This window comes from Lissotriton vulgaris, chromosome 7 (assembly GCF_964263255.1).
Source record: "Lissotriton vulgaris chromosome 7, aLisVul1.2, whole genome shotgun sequence".
Taxonomy (NCBI): domain Eukaryota; kingdom Metazoa; phylum Chordata; class Amphibia; order Caudata; family Salamandridae; genus Lissotriton; species Lissotriton vulgaris.
Window position 1 is genome coordinate 1,668,062,075 of NC_141695.1, and position 16,528 is coordinate 1,668,078,602.

Consider the following 16,528-nt stretch of genomic DNA (forward strand, 5'->3'; position numbering starts at 1 on the left):
AGCTCTACTCTGAAGCTCCACTCTGCACTCTGAAGCTCCACTCTGAAGCTCCACTCTGCACTCTGAAGCTCCACTCTGAAGCTCCACTCTGAAGCTCCACTCTGAAGCTCCACTCTGAAGCTCCACTCTGAAGCTCCACTCTGCACTCTGAAGCTCCACTCTGCACTCTGAAGCTCCACTCTGCACTCTGAAGCTCCACTCTGCACTCTGAAGCTCCACTCTGCACTCTGAAGCTCCACTCTCCACTCTGAAGCTCCACTCTGAAGCTCCACTCTGAAGCTCCACTCTGAAGCTCCACTCTGCACTCTGAAGCTCCACTCTGAAGCTCCACTCTGCACTCTGAAGCTCCACTCTGAAGCTCCACTCTGCACTCTGAAGCTCTACTCTGAAGCTCTACTCTGAAGCTCCACTCTGCACTCTGAAGCTCCACTCTGAAGCTCCACTCTGCACTCTGAAGCTCCACTCTGCACTCTGAAGCTCCACTCTGCACTCTGAAGCTCCACTCTGAAGCTCCACTCTGAAGCTCCACTCTGAAGCTCCACTCTGAAGCTCCACTCTGAAGCTCCACTCTGAAGCTCCACTCTGCACTCTGAAGCTCCACTCTGCACTCTGAAGCTCCACTCTGAAGCTCCACTCTGCACTCTGAAGCTCCACTCTGAAGCTCCACTCTGCACTCTGAAGCTCCACTCTGAAGCTCCACTCTGCACTCTGAAGCTCCACTCTGCACTCTGAAGCTCCACTCTGCACTCTGAAGCTCCACTCTGAAGCTCCACTCTGAAGCTCCACTCTGAAGCTCCACTCTGAAGCTCCACTCTGAAGCTCCACTCTGCACTCTGAAGCTCCACTCTGAAGCTCCACTCTGCACTCTGAAGCTCCACTCTGCACTCTGAAGCTCCACTCTGCACTCTGAAGCTCCACTCTGCACTCTGAAGCTCCACTCTGCACTCTGAAGCTCCACTCTGAAGCTCCACTCTGCACTCTGAAGCTCCACTCTGCACTCTGAAGCTCCACTCTGAAGCTCCACTCTGCACTCTGAAGCTCCACTCTGAAGCTCCACTCTGCACTCTGAAGCTCCACTCTGCACTCTGAAGCTCCACTCTGCACTCTGAAGCTCCACTCTGAAGCTCCACTCTGAAGCTCCACTCTGCACTCTGAAGCTCCACTCTGAAGCTCCACTCGGAAGCTCCACTCTGCACTCGGAAGCTCCACTCTGAAGCTCCACTCTGAAGCTCCACTCTGAAGCTCCACTCTGAAGCTCCACTCTGAAGCTCCACTCTGAAGCTCCACTCTGAAGCTCCACTCTGAAGCTCCACTCTGCACTCTGAAGCTCCACTCGGAAGCTCCACTCTGCACTCTGAAGCTCCACTCTGAAGCTCCACTCTGCACTCTGAAGCTCCACTCGGAAGCTCCACTCGGAAGCTCCACTCTGCACTCTGAAGCTCCACTCGGAAGCTCCACTCTGCACTCTGAAGCTCCACTCGGAAGCTCCACTCGGAAGCTCCACTCGGAAGCTCCACTCGGAAGCTCCACTCTGCACTCGGAAGCTCCACTCTGAAGCTCCACTCTGAAGCTCCACTCTGAAGCTCCACTCTGAAGCTCCACTCTGAAGCTCCACTCTCCACTCTGAAGCTCCACTCTGAAGCTCCACTCTGCACTCTGAAGCTCCACTCTGAAGCTCCACTCTGCACTCTGAAGCTCCACTCTGAAGCTCCACTCTGCACTCTGAAGCTCCACTCTGAAGCTCCACTCTGCACTCTGAAGCTCCACTCTGAAGCTCCACTCTGAAGCTCCACTCTGAAGCTCCACTCTGAAGCTCCACTCTGAAGCTCCACTCTGAAGCTCCACTCTGAAGCTCCACTCTGAAGCTCCACTCTGAAGCTCCACTCTGAAGCTCCACTCTGAAGCTCCACTCTGAAGCTCCACTCTGCACTCTGAAGCTCCACTCTGAAGCTCCACTCTGCACTCTGAAGCTCCACTCTGAAGCTCCACTCTGCACTCTGAAGCTCCACTCTGAAGCTCCACTCTGCACTCTGAAGCTCCACTCTGAAGCTCCACTCTGAAGCTCCACTCTGAAGCTCCACTCTGAAGCTCCACTCTGAAGCTCCACTCTGAAGCTCCACTCTGAAGCTCCACTCGGAAGCTCCACTCGGAAGCTCCACTCTGCACTCGGAAGCTCCACTCGGAAGCTCCACTCTGCACTCTGAAGCTCCACTCTGAAGCTCCACTCTGAAGCTCCACTCTGAAGCTCCACTCTGAAGCTCCACTCTGAAGCTCCACTCGGAAGCTCCACTCGGAAGCTCCACTCGGAAGCTCCACTCTGCACTCGGAAGCTCCACTCTGAAGCTCCACTCTGAAGCTCCACTCTGAAGCTCCACTCTGAAGCTCCACTCTGAAGCTCCACTCTGAAGCTCCACTCTGAAGCTCCACTCTGAAGCTCCACTCTGAAGCTCCACTCTGCACTCTGAAGCTCCACTCTGAAGCTCCACTCTGAAGCTCCACTCTGCACTCTGAAGCTCCACTCTGAAGCTCCACTCTGAAGCTCCACTCTGCACTCTGAAGCTCCACTCTGAAGCTCCACTCTGAAGCTCCACTCTGAAGCTCCACTCTGAAGCTCCACTCTGAAGCTCCACTCTGAAGCTCCACTCTGAACTCTGAAGCTCCACTCTGAAGCTCCACTCTGCACTCTGAAGCTCCACTCTGAAGCTCCACTCTGAAGCTCCACTCTGCACTCTGAAGCTCCACTCTGAAGCTCCACTCTGCACTCTGAAGCTCCACTCTGAAGCTCCACTCTGCACTCTGAAGCTCCACTCTGAAGCTCCACTCTGCACTCTGAAGCTCCACTCTGAAGCTCCACTCTGAATCTGCACTCTGAATCTGCACTCTGAATCTGCACTCTGAATCTGCACTCTGAATCTGCACTCTGAATCTGCACTCTGAAGCTCCACTCTGAAGCTCCACTCTGAAGCTCCACTCTGCACTCTGAAGCTCCACTCTGAAGCTCCACTCTGAAGCTCCACTCTGCACTCTGAAGCTCCACTCTGCACTCTGAAGCTCCACTCTGAAGCTCCACTCTGAAGCTCCACTCTGAATCTTCACTCTGAAGCTCCACTCTGAAGCTCCACTCTGCACTCTGAAGCTCCACTCTGAAGCTCCACTCTGAAGCTCCACTCTGAAGCTCCACTCTGCACTCTGAACGGTCAGACTCCAAAAATCGGCCCTAATCACAATAGTATTATTTCACCTGCGTGAATATAAGTCTTTGAAATTCTGGCCAGTGGTAATACACACAAGTAATATAAAATTGTTGTTCCAAAGAGCATTAAATGGAAATAAAACAAGTACCAGACCCATTGACGCCTGCACCTTAGAAGTGAAACTGACTGAAGCAAGCGCCAGGGCCACGTTGAAAAAAAAAGCCACACACATTAGATGCAGTCAAGGCGCGCTCACGAGGTCAGAAGGCACTCCACAGGAACAACTACCAGACACATTGTTTCATTTCACTCTGAAAGTGCAGGCGTCAAAGTGAAACTGACTAAAGGAAGCGCACAGCCCATTAGATGCAGTCAAGGCGCGCTCACGAGGTCAAATCTCCAAAGGAGAAGCTCGTGACAGCCTGACTACAGCAGAAAAAGCTCGTAACAGTCTGATGTCCACAATATTCCCAGAAAAGTGGCAACATAAGTTGTCTCGCATAGACAGCAAAAGCTTTGCTTTTGCTTTCGTCTAGGCGAGACCTAAAAATTATCTTGGACTCCCAAAGAATATTGTTAAATTTTATCAGTCGAGCATACATCCCTTGTCAAACGGCCGTCTACTCGCTTGTGTATCTATTAATAGTCACGGATACAGACCACAGAATAGTTGTAAACACATAGATGAAGACTCACCTTAGTATCACAATCCTTTTATTGAAATTTTCCATTCTTCTTAGAAATTGATATTAAAAAAACAAACTATTTGAGTATGTATGTAATCATCCTGGCCGCTGTCAGTGCGGGCTATAACGGGCGCAGATCTCTTCTCCTTGTAGTAAATTCAAGCTTTTTTAATAAAGCGCCATCACACCATTACCAGTAGCAAGTTGATAGCAGTACATACAAATTATAGCAAGAATAAAGTGCAAATGCAATATTCAATAAAAATGTAAACGGGGTACGCTAAAAACAGAGTTCATCAAAAGGTAAAGTGCAGATGCATTCACTGAGGCCACAAAACGTCATATATGTAGTCATATATGTTTAGTCAATAGAGAGCGATGCACAACAGGTGTCAATCAGTCTGTTGCATGCCAGTTTAACTAATGTGCTAGTGCTTAATGGGTGAAAAAATGACTAACTATAAAAAAGTGACAATGACTGCTGAGACACAATCTTATTCAACATACTAATTCATAACAGTTTGTGTGGGCCTAAAGATCAAGAATTCAAAACTTTCATTTTAAAAAATGACCAGCAAAAGGAAATTACACTACAGAAACAGAGTAATAAAACAGAGATGTCCTAATTACAAAAAATTGTGCAATTCATCTATTATATTCAATCCATTTGGTGCCTTTGAATCTTGCAGCAAAATGAAATAAGTCTTTTTGCCTGAAATGTTTCTCGGTCGCCTCCCCGTCCGGGGTTAGGGACCGAACCCAAAATATATAATGCAGGTCTTTTAGTTTGTCATGGACCGTTTTAAAGTGGCGAGCCACTGGATAGTTGCTGTCTGAGTTGACTATGGCTCGCACATGTTGCAGGATACTTTGGTTAGCCGGCAACTTAGTGCTGCCAATGTAAGAGATTACAAGTACATGTTAATTGATAGATGACAAACTCGCTGCGACAGGTAAGATCTTCATTAATGGCAATACTAAACGCAGATTTCTAATGCGTGCCATTTTTCGCAAAAGTACATGCGCGGCATGTCGTGCACTTAAAAAAACTTGTTTTGGACAGCCAAGTGCGTTTGGGTGTTAACTCAGGCTGTGTCTTATCCAGTGCATCCTTCATGAAAGGAGCCCTCCTGAAGGGGATAGCAGGTAACTTGGGCAAGATGGGACCTAAAATAACATCTGTTAAAACGATAGGCCATTCAGAATTAATGATCCGTCTCAGTTTGCGTTCCTGTGAACAGTAGGTGGTAATAAGACTGACAGAATCAACAGAAGTTGAATCGGATATGGCCACGTTTTTAGGAGTCAGTAATTCGTCTCTAGAGCGCGATGAAGCTCTCGTGTACGGTTCAAAAGATCTAACTTGTAGCCGCGCTGAAGAAACCTTTGAACTGACTCCGCTAAGCACTGGTTAGATGTAGTTGGATCGCTGCAGATTCTCTTAATGCGAATAAATTTGCAAAAGGGTATACTGTTTATGGTGTTGGATGGGTGGGCACTCCGGGCGTGGAGAATGGAGTTCCCTGCCGTTGCCTTCCTGTGAAGCTTTGTATATAACTTGCCCTGCTCAATGTAAATGTGTACATCTAAAGAACTCAGCCGAGCTTGATGTAATTGTAGCAGTGAATCTTAAGTTACGAGTGTTGATCTCATTCACAAAAGCTTGGGCCTGTACCTGCGAACCCTTCCATATGACACATGCCATCTATAAAACGCCAATAGTAGGCTAGATGTGGGAGCCACTGGCGATTAGCTTTATGTAGCACGTGCTCCTCCCACCAACCAACATGAGTAGCTGGGAGAGAAGCACGAGCCGATAGCAACCCCTCGTTCTTGCTGGTATGTCATTTTCAAATTGGAAATGGTTGTTGGTTAAACAATCTTAGTCATCTCCAACAGCATAATATTGAGGTCTCGCAGGACTGCATTGCGTGTGTCTAAATGTTTAGTGGCCTCAAGACCCTGAGAGTGGTGAATACTCGTGTATAACGATTCAATGTCCATCACCAAAAAACAGAAATCGGATCCCCAATTTACATTTTTGATTTTAACTAAAAAGTCAGTAATGTCCTTAAGATAAGAAGGAAGTGAGGTCATGTGGGGTTGGAGGAAAAAATCAACCTATTTGGATACATTTTCATTAATACTACCACGTGCCGAAATAGGACGTCCAGGGACAGGGGTGACAAGTTTGTGTATTTTGGGAAGAAGGTAAAAAGCTGGGTTGATAGGATGTGTAACGCTTAGAAATTTGGCCTCATCCTTAGTGAGGAGTCCCTTTCTTTGCCATTGGTAGATGGTTTTCCTGGTAGATTTGTTGCTCTTCAGCATGGCAAATTTGGTGGTTTTAGTGTAGCACGTGGGGTCCCCCAATTGTCTTGTGGCTTCTTTAAGATAGTCAATTTTAGCCCACAAAACCGTGTTACCGCCTTTGTCAGCGTTTTTAACAATCACAGATGGATTATCTTGTATTTTCCTTATTAATTACAAGTATTGTTCATTATTGTTATCTTGTTTCTTTCTTCCCAAAGTCACCCTGTTCAGATTCTTCAGTTCAGTGACAACTGTCGCTGAAGAAATCTACTGCATCCTTTGGCATTGGGGTTAGAAAGGTCGATTTACTCCAATAAGGGCTAGACGCGGGCTTGGTAACTGTGACTACTTGACTGACAGAGGGGGATCCTTGCGAGCTATCTTCATGAGCTAATGATAGAAGAGATTGCAAGCCTTCTAGATTCCTTACTTGCAGAGGAGCTGCCGCTGAATTTGCTTCTACGTTGGCACTTTCTTTGTTCTCTTGCATAGGATGAAGTTGGAAATATTTCATCAGTTTAATTTTTCTAATGAACTTTAAAACGTCTATGCGTGCCTGAGTGTAGGAGGAATCATTGGATGGGCAATATGACAAGCCAAATGACAGAAGCTGCTCCTCCGCCTTTGAAAGAATAAGGTCTGTCAAATTAATAACAGTTTTGTTTCGTTGTTACTTGTTCCAGTTCCTGCGCGTATTTCCCCTTGCTGTGCCTCGCTTTGGAACTGCGCCTCCTGATGCGGCGCTTTTGGCTGCTGCTCTGCCTTGTTGTTACTGAGGGTTGCGTAGGCGCAGGGAGTACCTCCGGTCCTCGCTGACAAAATTCAGCTCCTCTATGACAGAAAAATCAGTCAGTTCATTTGGGTCCAAGGAGGTAACTGACCGGATATCGATTTGACCCGCTGTGTGACGTAAAGGACACATTGTCTGAGTCTGTGGGATCAACATTTGTATTTGTCGATTGTCCAGCTACTGGCCCAGATTTTTGCTGTCCGGACATGGCCTTCCGTTTATAGGAATCTTACTTCCTCGCGAGTAAAAATGCGACCTGTGGCATAGTCCCGCTGGTCTCGCGCAAATTTTTGTATTTTGCTTTCTTGAATTGACTCCTCATATTTACTCAAACGGGCCTCGCTCTCCTTTCTGGTTTTATTTATAAGGTCAGTTTCACCGGTAGCCTCTAGCAGTCCATTTATACGGTCTATTTCCACAAGTAGAGCAGCTCTATCAGTTTGGGCATACTTAATAATTTGCAGGCCTCTAAAAATATGCTGCACATCTTAATTATCGGCCCACTCTTGTAACTTCTTAGGATCCGGGTTCTCGTACGTAGGAACAATTAATACCCTGAGGCTCCTTGGAACACGATTGGCGTCGCGATACTTCTCAAGTGACTTTTCCGCCCACCATTTAGACAACTCGTTGCGGAGTAGTTTCTCCAAATTCTTTAAGTCCCTGACATTGTTTGTTTTTTTTTTTTTTTTTTTTGAAAACCTTTATTGATAAAAAGCACAGTACACAGCGTCTGCCTACAACCCCTCAGGGCCGGCTGCTATGACATATAGGAGAAGGATATAGTAAAACCAACCGGACAGAACGCCTTTGCAACAGTCTCTGAGCACATAATATCGTATGGAGCCTAGAACCATAGTACAAGGATAGAATAAGGTTTAATTTTGTGGAGTACAATTTCCAAAACTACAAAGAGAGTAAAAGCTAATAACTGACCAGGATAGCTATCATCATTCAAGGAACACCCGGAAGGAGGCGTAATAGAGGAAGGCATGTGTCAGAAGGCAATTTAACCGTCCCCAAAAAGTGAGGGCCAACCGCTATGTCGCATAATGTTACGAAGCAATAAACCCCTTGACAACACTGAACCCTAACCCCAAGGAAGCAAAGAGGTGTAGAAGAAAAAGAAATAGAAGAAAGAAGAAAAGAAAAGAGGGCCATAGAAACAAAGAGAAAACATACAACACATCCCAACCCCCCACCCTGCATACCAGCGGAAGGCCACGGCCCACCCCCCCCCCCAATAGGCATGCCTGTCGCCCCAAGAGAACCCCCAAATGGGAAAGAGAATAAAGAGAGTGAGAGAAAACCGTCCCACTCTCCAACTCTCAGAAGAGGTGGGAGGAGGCAAATTTAGTATACTCCCGGTCCTCGCCGGCCCCGTAAACATCCCCGACCACAATTATCAGCACGACAGTGGTGGCAATCAAAACTGGAGGTGGGGAAAACATGCGAATAAATCAATCAAAAAGCAGTCCCATCCCAGTCCCAGCCCGTCTACACGTACATAACACTAAAGAAGTCGCCTAGCCCTGGCCCGATCTTGGGAGACCCCGTGTATCCACCCCCCGCAAGAAGCCACAGCCGTAGGAGAAGGGAGAAGGCAAAAGAACAAAGAAACCGCCTAACCCTGGCCCGATCTCGGATATCCCTCAGGACACACCCCTCGTCGAGCGCCAACCCCCTCCACAACAAAGAGACCAGATGTAGGCAAAGAAGAAGGGGGAGACTCAAGGTTACAAAATGGACGGCGCAAAATACCCATCAATGTATTGATCCCAAACAAAAGAGTCTCAAATTTTTCCTGATAGCACAAACACAACGGGGGAAAAAGCGCAAGTTTCGACGATAGAGTCTTCAAGGGGGCCACAAATCGCTCAGTTAGCAGTCCCATTGTCGAAGATGGCGGTGGAAACAAAGAAGCAGTCCCCAAATGTGTGAACAACGTATCACAGGCGGAATCGGTAGGCCGTCGTCCGCAGGCGCCAGTCAAGTCGTCCCGGGTCTCACCACCGCTAGAATCATTTGGTAACACTGTTGCAACCCCAGGCACCAGCAGGGTAGTGTACAATTGTAGCTGGGAATAGTCTCTCCGAGTCAGCTCCGAGTCGAGGGCTATGCCATCGAGTTTCTCACACAGCCTGTGGGAGTCATGAAACAGCACCGATCTGAAGTCGCTGAGGGCAGACAGGATATCCACATGGAGCAGGATAGGCTGCGGTCCCCCTATGCCCGGGACACAAGCGGGTGTAGTCCAGTCAGTCCCCGGCCCAGCCAAGCCGCCGCAGGCACGAAGTGAGGGTGGGCGCTCTTCTGCACTCCGAGAGTCGGCGGGTACAGCCATATCGCCCACAAGCCGATCTCGTAGTCTTGGGGGGGTCAGACAAGAATCCCCAGTTGCCTCGTCTCCCATTACAGCCAGCTGTAGTCTCAAGTCGCCAGTGAAGAGACCCCCCTGGCCAGAACAGGGCGGCAGGGCGGGCGGGCGAACCACAGTGTCCGAGCAAGTCCCGTAGCGTAGTCTAATCAGCCCTTACCCAGCTCGTAGCAGAGGAGCCGGCCATGTAGTGCGGTCCACTCACCGAGCGCGAGGTGGTCGCGGTGTTCAATACTCAACAGCAATCAGTGCGCCGCGGTCCGCGATCAGGAAAGGGGCAGCTCCTCACGGGCTGCGGGCATCTTGCGGGCAGGCCGGTCGTCTTTGCTCCGTCGAGGTCCGGCATCCGGTGGCGAAGTACGCTGGGGACAGGGCGTCGGGACGGGTACCAGGCTATCTCCGCCTTCCGGACGAGCTGAGACTCCGGAGGGACATGGGCGATGTCAGCGCGCTGTTTCCAACCGAACAGGCGTTGAATTGAGCAGGATATAGAGCAGGATAGTACTGCGAGGCTAAAGGACCAGCGGAGCCGGGAGCTCACGCGTCTGCTCCGGTCGCCATCTTGGCTCCTCCCCCGTCCCTGACATTGTTGTTAGCAGGTGTTGCACGATTAGCAGTGGGCGGTACATCATTAACCGCTGGTAAGTTTTTCGTAAAGAGCCTCAGCCTCTCTACTTAGCGCGTCGCTGGAAATCATGTTTGCACAGATATTAAATTACTCTGCTTCCTCTGGAATTATACTGCTTCACTGCTGGATGGCAAGAGCGTGTTGTATGCAATTCTGGGAGAATTATCCCAAAACCCGCTTTAAATATCAACAGTTCAGTTTGTTAGCACTGGGTGTCTTACCGGACTCGGCGTTCAGGGCTCACGGAGGTCGGCCGACCTCGCTGATTCCACGAACACCATGCCGTGCAGCAACCCGATGCAGTCTCAAACGTGAAGTCACTAATTAGCAGGGGGCACAGCAGACTAAAAACTCATCCGAGTTGAAGTCAAAATATAGATGTGTATGTATGTATATGTATATATAATTTTTTTTTATTTTTTTTAAATCTTGCGTTGTCCTGTTGCAATGGGATCACTTTTCAGTCTGTGCTCTAGTCTAGACCAGGGCAGTGTCTTGCAAATACTCTAAACAAAAAAATTATCGCAGCACACCTCTTGGTAGTTTTCAGATGTTGTATTTCAGATCGTGATTAACTCCTACGCGTTCCGAACCGAAGTTCTTGATCAAACAAATTCTAAAATGTTCATGAAACATGTGATAAAGCATCATATATTGGTATGATATAGGCTGAAGAACTTTGCAGTCAAGGTCAGTGAGCAAATAAGCCTCCCCCAGGCCCTACCTGCCAGAGTCGGTGGGCGCTGCTGCCCCAAAACTACTGAGCACATTGCTAAAGCTGTGCTTGCTGGGAGTATGGAGTACCTCTATTGGACCTACTGTTCCTTTCATGGTTTTGGCACAGTTGGCGAGACCGATAATCCAGGGGGTGTGCTGTGGCCCTGCTCTTTGAATCCCTCCAGTGTGGAGTCTGCCTTGGCTCTAAAAAAGCAAGTCCTTTCAAAGGGCATGTCCATGAGGGACAATTGGACATCGCCTAAAAAAAAAACAGTTTACCGCAGCTGGGGGTGGCAGTGAATGGCAACGCTGATGCCAATTGGGTCACCCAGTGGAATCTGGTGTTTGAGCCACTATGAATTGTGAACTTGCTGCATCACAGCCATCCTGTATAGCGTGGTTAAGGACAGGTCTGATGCTTTCTGGACACCTGGAGGTGCTTGAGCCACCGAATACCAAAGAGCATGAGAATAGCCTCTCAGTCAACTGGACTCCTTTCTGGGGTCTTAATCTACTTCAATGCCTGCACCACTAAGCTCTTTGGAAAAGGGTGCCGAGACAAAAATTCAGGGTTGCCTGGTACGGGTTGGTTGCCTTGGACAATTTGGCAGCATCCCTGAGGGTTAGAGCAAGGTTTGGTCCATGCCCCCAAAATGGTACCCATGAGAGCATCATTTAAAGGGAATAGGGGCTTGGTAGTAGTGTTCCCTGGCTGGAGAGCTTCCGTCAAGAGGTTTTGACCTCTGAGGTGGGAAACTGGAGGTCAAGAATTTTGGCTGTCCTTGGTGAATGCATAAGAAGCGTTCTCTTTAGTGGCAGGACTTGGGGATTTGAGGGGACTAGATTCAGAGGTGTCTGGTAGGCCATCACACTAGTTATCTCAATGGTAGGGTTGGCCATGTTTATCTGCATCATAGTCCGTATGTGGCAAACAAGGAAGCTATGTATGGGGTCCTCTTTGTAGAGGTGCAATGTCAAGCTGTGCAGGGTGTGATTCAACAGCAACGCAGCTTTTCCTAATCTGATGTTGAAACTGTGCTGATTTTCCGATTGGGTGCACAATAGGCACCTCTATCGTCGCTGATGGTGTCTCGTGTTCCGGGAGGTAGTGTCGATTTTAATGAGGCAGAATTGGTATGGGCTCCAGAAGCAACCAAGTAGTTTGTGGGGTCTAACCAGCCGTGGCTGATGCAGGTAAGAGCGTTGGGGCCAGGTGAGGGGGATTTCGAGAGACTAATAATTTTCCCTCATGATCGTCTTTAGAAATTCTCTCTCCCCATCCCCCCTCACCTGGCCCCGTCGTGCTTACTTGCTGCAGCTGGGTCCGACTGGCGTAGAGGGTGAACCCGCCAGCAGTAACCCAGCCGGAGTGCCTCACAGCTCCAAAGGTGTACCAGCGGGAGTTGGAAGGGATCAAAGAATCTCAACATGGTGACTCGGAAGTCTTGCATCTGCCTCAGTGGTCCTGTAAAAGACTACCTGTACTTGAGGGAGAAGACTGTTCCATTGCACACTCAGAGAATTTTGTCAAACTGTCTCGGAGAGGAGAAAGCTCTGGATCCATATGTGGTCGAGCAGAGAAAGGAACTGTCTGTGCATGGGATTGGCGGTCATGAGCTCCTGCACGTCCTCTCCAGAGTGGAGCATTGTCCATGCAACGCCAGGTACTGGTGCATAGATGTGCTGCTCAAATTATTCTGTATTCTGTTTGAGGGCTGGGGAATATTTGAAAGATTAATTTCTGATAATGACTAACTGCAGATTCCTCTAGTGCATTGTAACCTTTTGAGGGGTAAAGTACTCCCTCTATAGTGTTGTCTACAGCCAGAACCGAAGTGCAAGGACCGAATAAACCTTGTTACAAATTGCTATTTACAGAAAGGTGAGCTCAGACCGCAGGATGAAGCTGCTCACTTCAACATTCCACAGAACGGTGTCATCTGTCCGGAAGCTTTTGCACCAAAGACGTTGTTGGGTGAGTCTTCATCTGCTTCCACCTGACTAACCATTCACTGCAGCCCCTTCACATTTCTTACCGGTGGTAGACTTGAAGGGACAGATGGGAGGAAAACTCTTATTCTGTGGAAGGGATGGAACTTTGACCCCATTGCCCCTGTTTCCTTTTCATGATGCTATTGGCTATAGTCTTGCTTGTACTTGGGCATGGAGACAACCCTAGTCCAACTCTTCCTTCATGTAGTACAGATTTGCATGTGATACAGCTGCTGTTCAAGATACCAGATGTCAGATTAACAAGCATACTACATATATGTAGTCTTTTTCCAGTAAGAACAATTTTGTATCCAAGTTGTGTTTTATGTCTCTGTATAGTTCAAGACCCATTCCATCTGGTCACCAAGAGGTGTGGGAAGGAGGATTTTGAGAGGCAGATGGCTGAACTTCAATCCTTGAAGGCGGAGTTGGAAGAGGAGGTAAGCTTGGGATGCAAGTACAAAGGGCCAAAAAGCAGGACTGAAGGGATGATTATGGTGAGTCTACAGCTAGTGTATCAGAACTGCAGAACAGACTCTGGATGAACAGATGGGTCCTTAGACCAGTGGGTTGCTTGCTATAGAAGCAACAATGCAGAGTTTCATCGGTGCTTCAATAACTGTCAAAGACCCTACTGTTGTAGGACACATCTGGTGCTAAAGTATTCCTGCATCCACCGATGCTGAATGCACAGCAGTATCTGTCAATGCAAAAATCTGGAGCAATCAGGTGGTCCTTGGGTCATGTGAAATCACACAATTTTAAACAAAAAATCGAATTCTTGAACCAATATCCACCATTATTTAAGTCTTCCTTAAACAAAATCAATATTGCAGGTCTAGTCTTTAGGTTACTAAAAGGGCAGGTGCACAGGAGTCCCTTTTTCATCCAGTTCACCAGGCATTGTAAAAGGAAGTAGCCTCCACCATATTGTTTTGGCATATCTATTGAAAATGTTTACAGAAGCTCAACACTTGTGTTACCCTTACTGAACTAAGAACGAAAATCTGGTGTGGCTCCTGAAACTATCTTAGGCCATTAACTATGTAATAATACAATGGTGGCCATGAATACAAACAAAACAAACCCTTTTATATCCTATAAGAAGTGACTCCTTCCCTAATGGGTTACACATGCATAAAATGTAAATAAATCGAAACTAAGAAGGAATATAAATCCACCCTTAATGATGTACAGTTCATAAACTCTGCCCATTGACAGCCTAGTGTTTCATCCCAGTACACCTGAAACACATGTAGACCTCATGTATGCACTCCTGGTCTGTAAACTCATAATCCTGTGCGACCCAGTTTGTCTAAAATGGAGCTGACTATCATCCTCTGATCCATGTTTGGGAACTTTGAATAGACCTACCACCTTCAGACTTTCAGACGCACCATGTTTTTGTTTTTTAAAGAAATTTGAACAATTACCAATCCTGACCAGCGGTACATGTGCCTATACAAGTATCGAACTCTGAGGGGTGTGTAATACTTTGTTGATATAGTGTACTGCACTGCATTCCGTGTATATAAACCCACTCTACAGGCTGCTTTCTATGTCCTGCTCTCAGTGCCAGATGGACATTACTCCTGATGTTCTGGTGCAGCACACAAGCCTGGATGGTATGAGACAATGCTGTCCCCAAGATCTGATTGGTCTTTACTGGATCTCAGAGATGGAGATTCACAAATGGCTCCACCCCAAAAGCTGCAACCTGTTCATGCCCTCTAGCATGGAGCAGTTCATTTATAAGGCACCTGGACTTCTGTTCCCTTGTGCTTAACCTGGTTTACTGCGGTACAAAAGGGGATGGTGATGGACGGAGCATTTGAACCAATCAAACACTCACATCCAGTCAACCGATCTGGGTTTAATCCATCACTGTTCTTTAGCCCACTATGCCACCCCAGTTCAGACATGGCCACATGCAAATCAGTCTGATCCAGTTCAGACATGGCTATATGCAAAACAGTCTGACCCGGTGCCTCATGGGAACAGTCCAGCCCGAACTGCCAAGCCATGCCTTCCCTGCACCGGAAACAAGCTTCCTAGGACCGTTTTCTGGCATTACTGCCGTCTTCAGCCCGGCTTGCTTGAATCCAGTGGCAAAGTGAGCAAGGGACTCACGTCTGAGCATACCCTGCCAACTTATGGCGAACAAAGCGGTACAAAAGGGGGTGGTGATGGACGGAGCATTTGAACCAATCAAACACTCACACCCAGTCAACAGATCTGGGTTTAATGTTCTTTAGCCTGGTTTACAAGCATGACGGCCATCCTAGCCTCTGTGGCAGTGTGGATGTGAAGACTCATTTTAAGGCAGTCTGGTGCAGGGCTCCGCCCTGATGCCTCCACTTCCCTTATGCCCCTGTTCCAGAGCCCCTGGCCTGCCCAATCAGCAGGAGTCTGGGCCTTTACTCTGCTGGAGATATTCTGAGGGATTGCATATATTGGGGTGAGAACTGTTCATTCGAGGCATATGAGCTGCAGATCTTACACTGCATTAGACCGCCACCTGGTGTTGGGCTCGGATGATTGCATGTTGCTGTTGTCTTGTAAGAAGTCTTTGTAGTCACAAGATAGGCGGCGACTCCCTTGGACGATAGTGCACATGGGCATCGGCTCCATTCTTAAATTGTGGGGGGGGAGGTTTTCGCCACTGGGTTCGGTTGCAACTTTTCCGCTCCAGTTCTAAAATATACTTTCGAAGACTTCGACACGCAAAACTTTCTAAAAACAAACTTTAACTTGTCTATACATAGACTCGAAATCATCAGTTCGATTCTGGCCGCTGACGCGGGACGCGGTGAGGCCTACACCTCATGGAAATGACACCATTCAAAAAAATGCCCCTGGTGTGGAGCAAAATTTCCAAACAGCGACCATCACTAGGTGTGTAACCTATGTTTCACCTGAACATGACTAGTCGAGCTGCACAGCTTGTACGTCCTTTCGATCCAAGACGACCATTCGAGATCGGAGGGCCCGTCGACACAACATGCAGAGATCCGCTCCAGATCCGGTGGATATCTTTGAAGGTCCATTTGTTCCTGAGGAAGATTACAATCCGGAGATCGGATCTGGGGCAGACGCCTCTGACTCATACCATCAGGTCAACGTGTGAGTACGACTGCCCCTACCCCAGCCCAACCACCTAAACCAAAGGCTAAGGTCAAAACTCTGCCTTCTGGGCCCAGTCGAGACCGATACATTGCTTCAAAAGCCCCACCATCGAGCCCGGCTCTGAAGAAAATATTAAAGCCTTCCGGTAGCTCCTTACGAGCACGTGCCGATACGACCAGCTCCCTCGGCACCGAAAGGTCCAGGTTCCGAAAAAGACCCAGAAACCGCTGCCTCCTTAAGACAATACAGCACCGAAACCAATGAAACCTGCTTCCACCCCACAATCTTCGGTGTCAATACCCACAAAACCTGCTTCCGATGCCGCAAAGCCCTCAAACCAGGCCTCAACTTCGAAGAAGATACCTTCGGTGCCAAAAAGTAAGCCACAGGACTATACAACAACTCCTAAGGCTAAAGACAAACCGAAACCAGGCCCGGAGCTGAAAAAATCGGCGCCAAAAGCATTTTCTGAAGAGCTTTTCAGACCTGATCCTCTGCAAAAGAGGATATACATAGACCCAGAAACAGGACATGTTTCCACCCCACCACACAGGAAGAGGAAGTCGGATACAGCACCTACACCTCCAGTGCCTGTCAAGAAGGACTCTGCCACATCTCCTATGCACCCTTTTTCTCCTGTATCTCCTTCTCCTGCTCTCCCTTTAAACATTTCACCTCTTCATTCTCCACAACATACACCTCGTC

At 48.1% G+C, this 16,528-nt stretch overlaps 1 pseudogene across 1 annotated transcript in view; it reads left to right on the plus strand.

Moving 5' to 3' along the window:
* Positions 1–13,181, plus strand: part of LOC147706252 (targeting protein for Xklp2-B-like) — a 232,490-nt pseudogene extending 219,309 nt beyond the window's left edge. The window contains exons 13-14 of the transcript XR_015297625.1: positions 12,584–12,680; positions 13,037–13,181. The product of XR_015297625.1 is annotated as a targeting protein for Xklp2-B-like (transcript). The remainder of the gene's footprint in view (positions 1–12,583; positions 12,681–13,036) is intronic.
* The last annotated feature ends 3,347 nt before the right edge of the window (positions 13,182–16,528 follow it).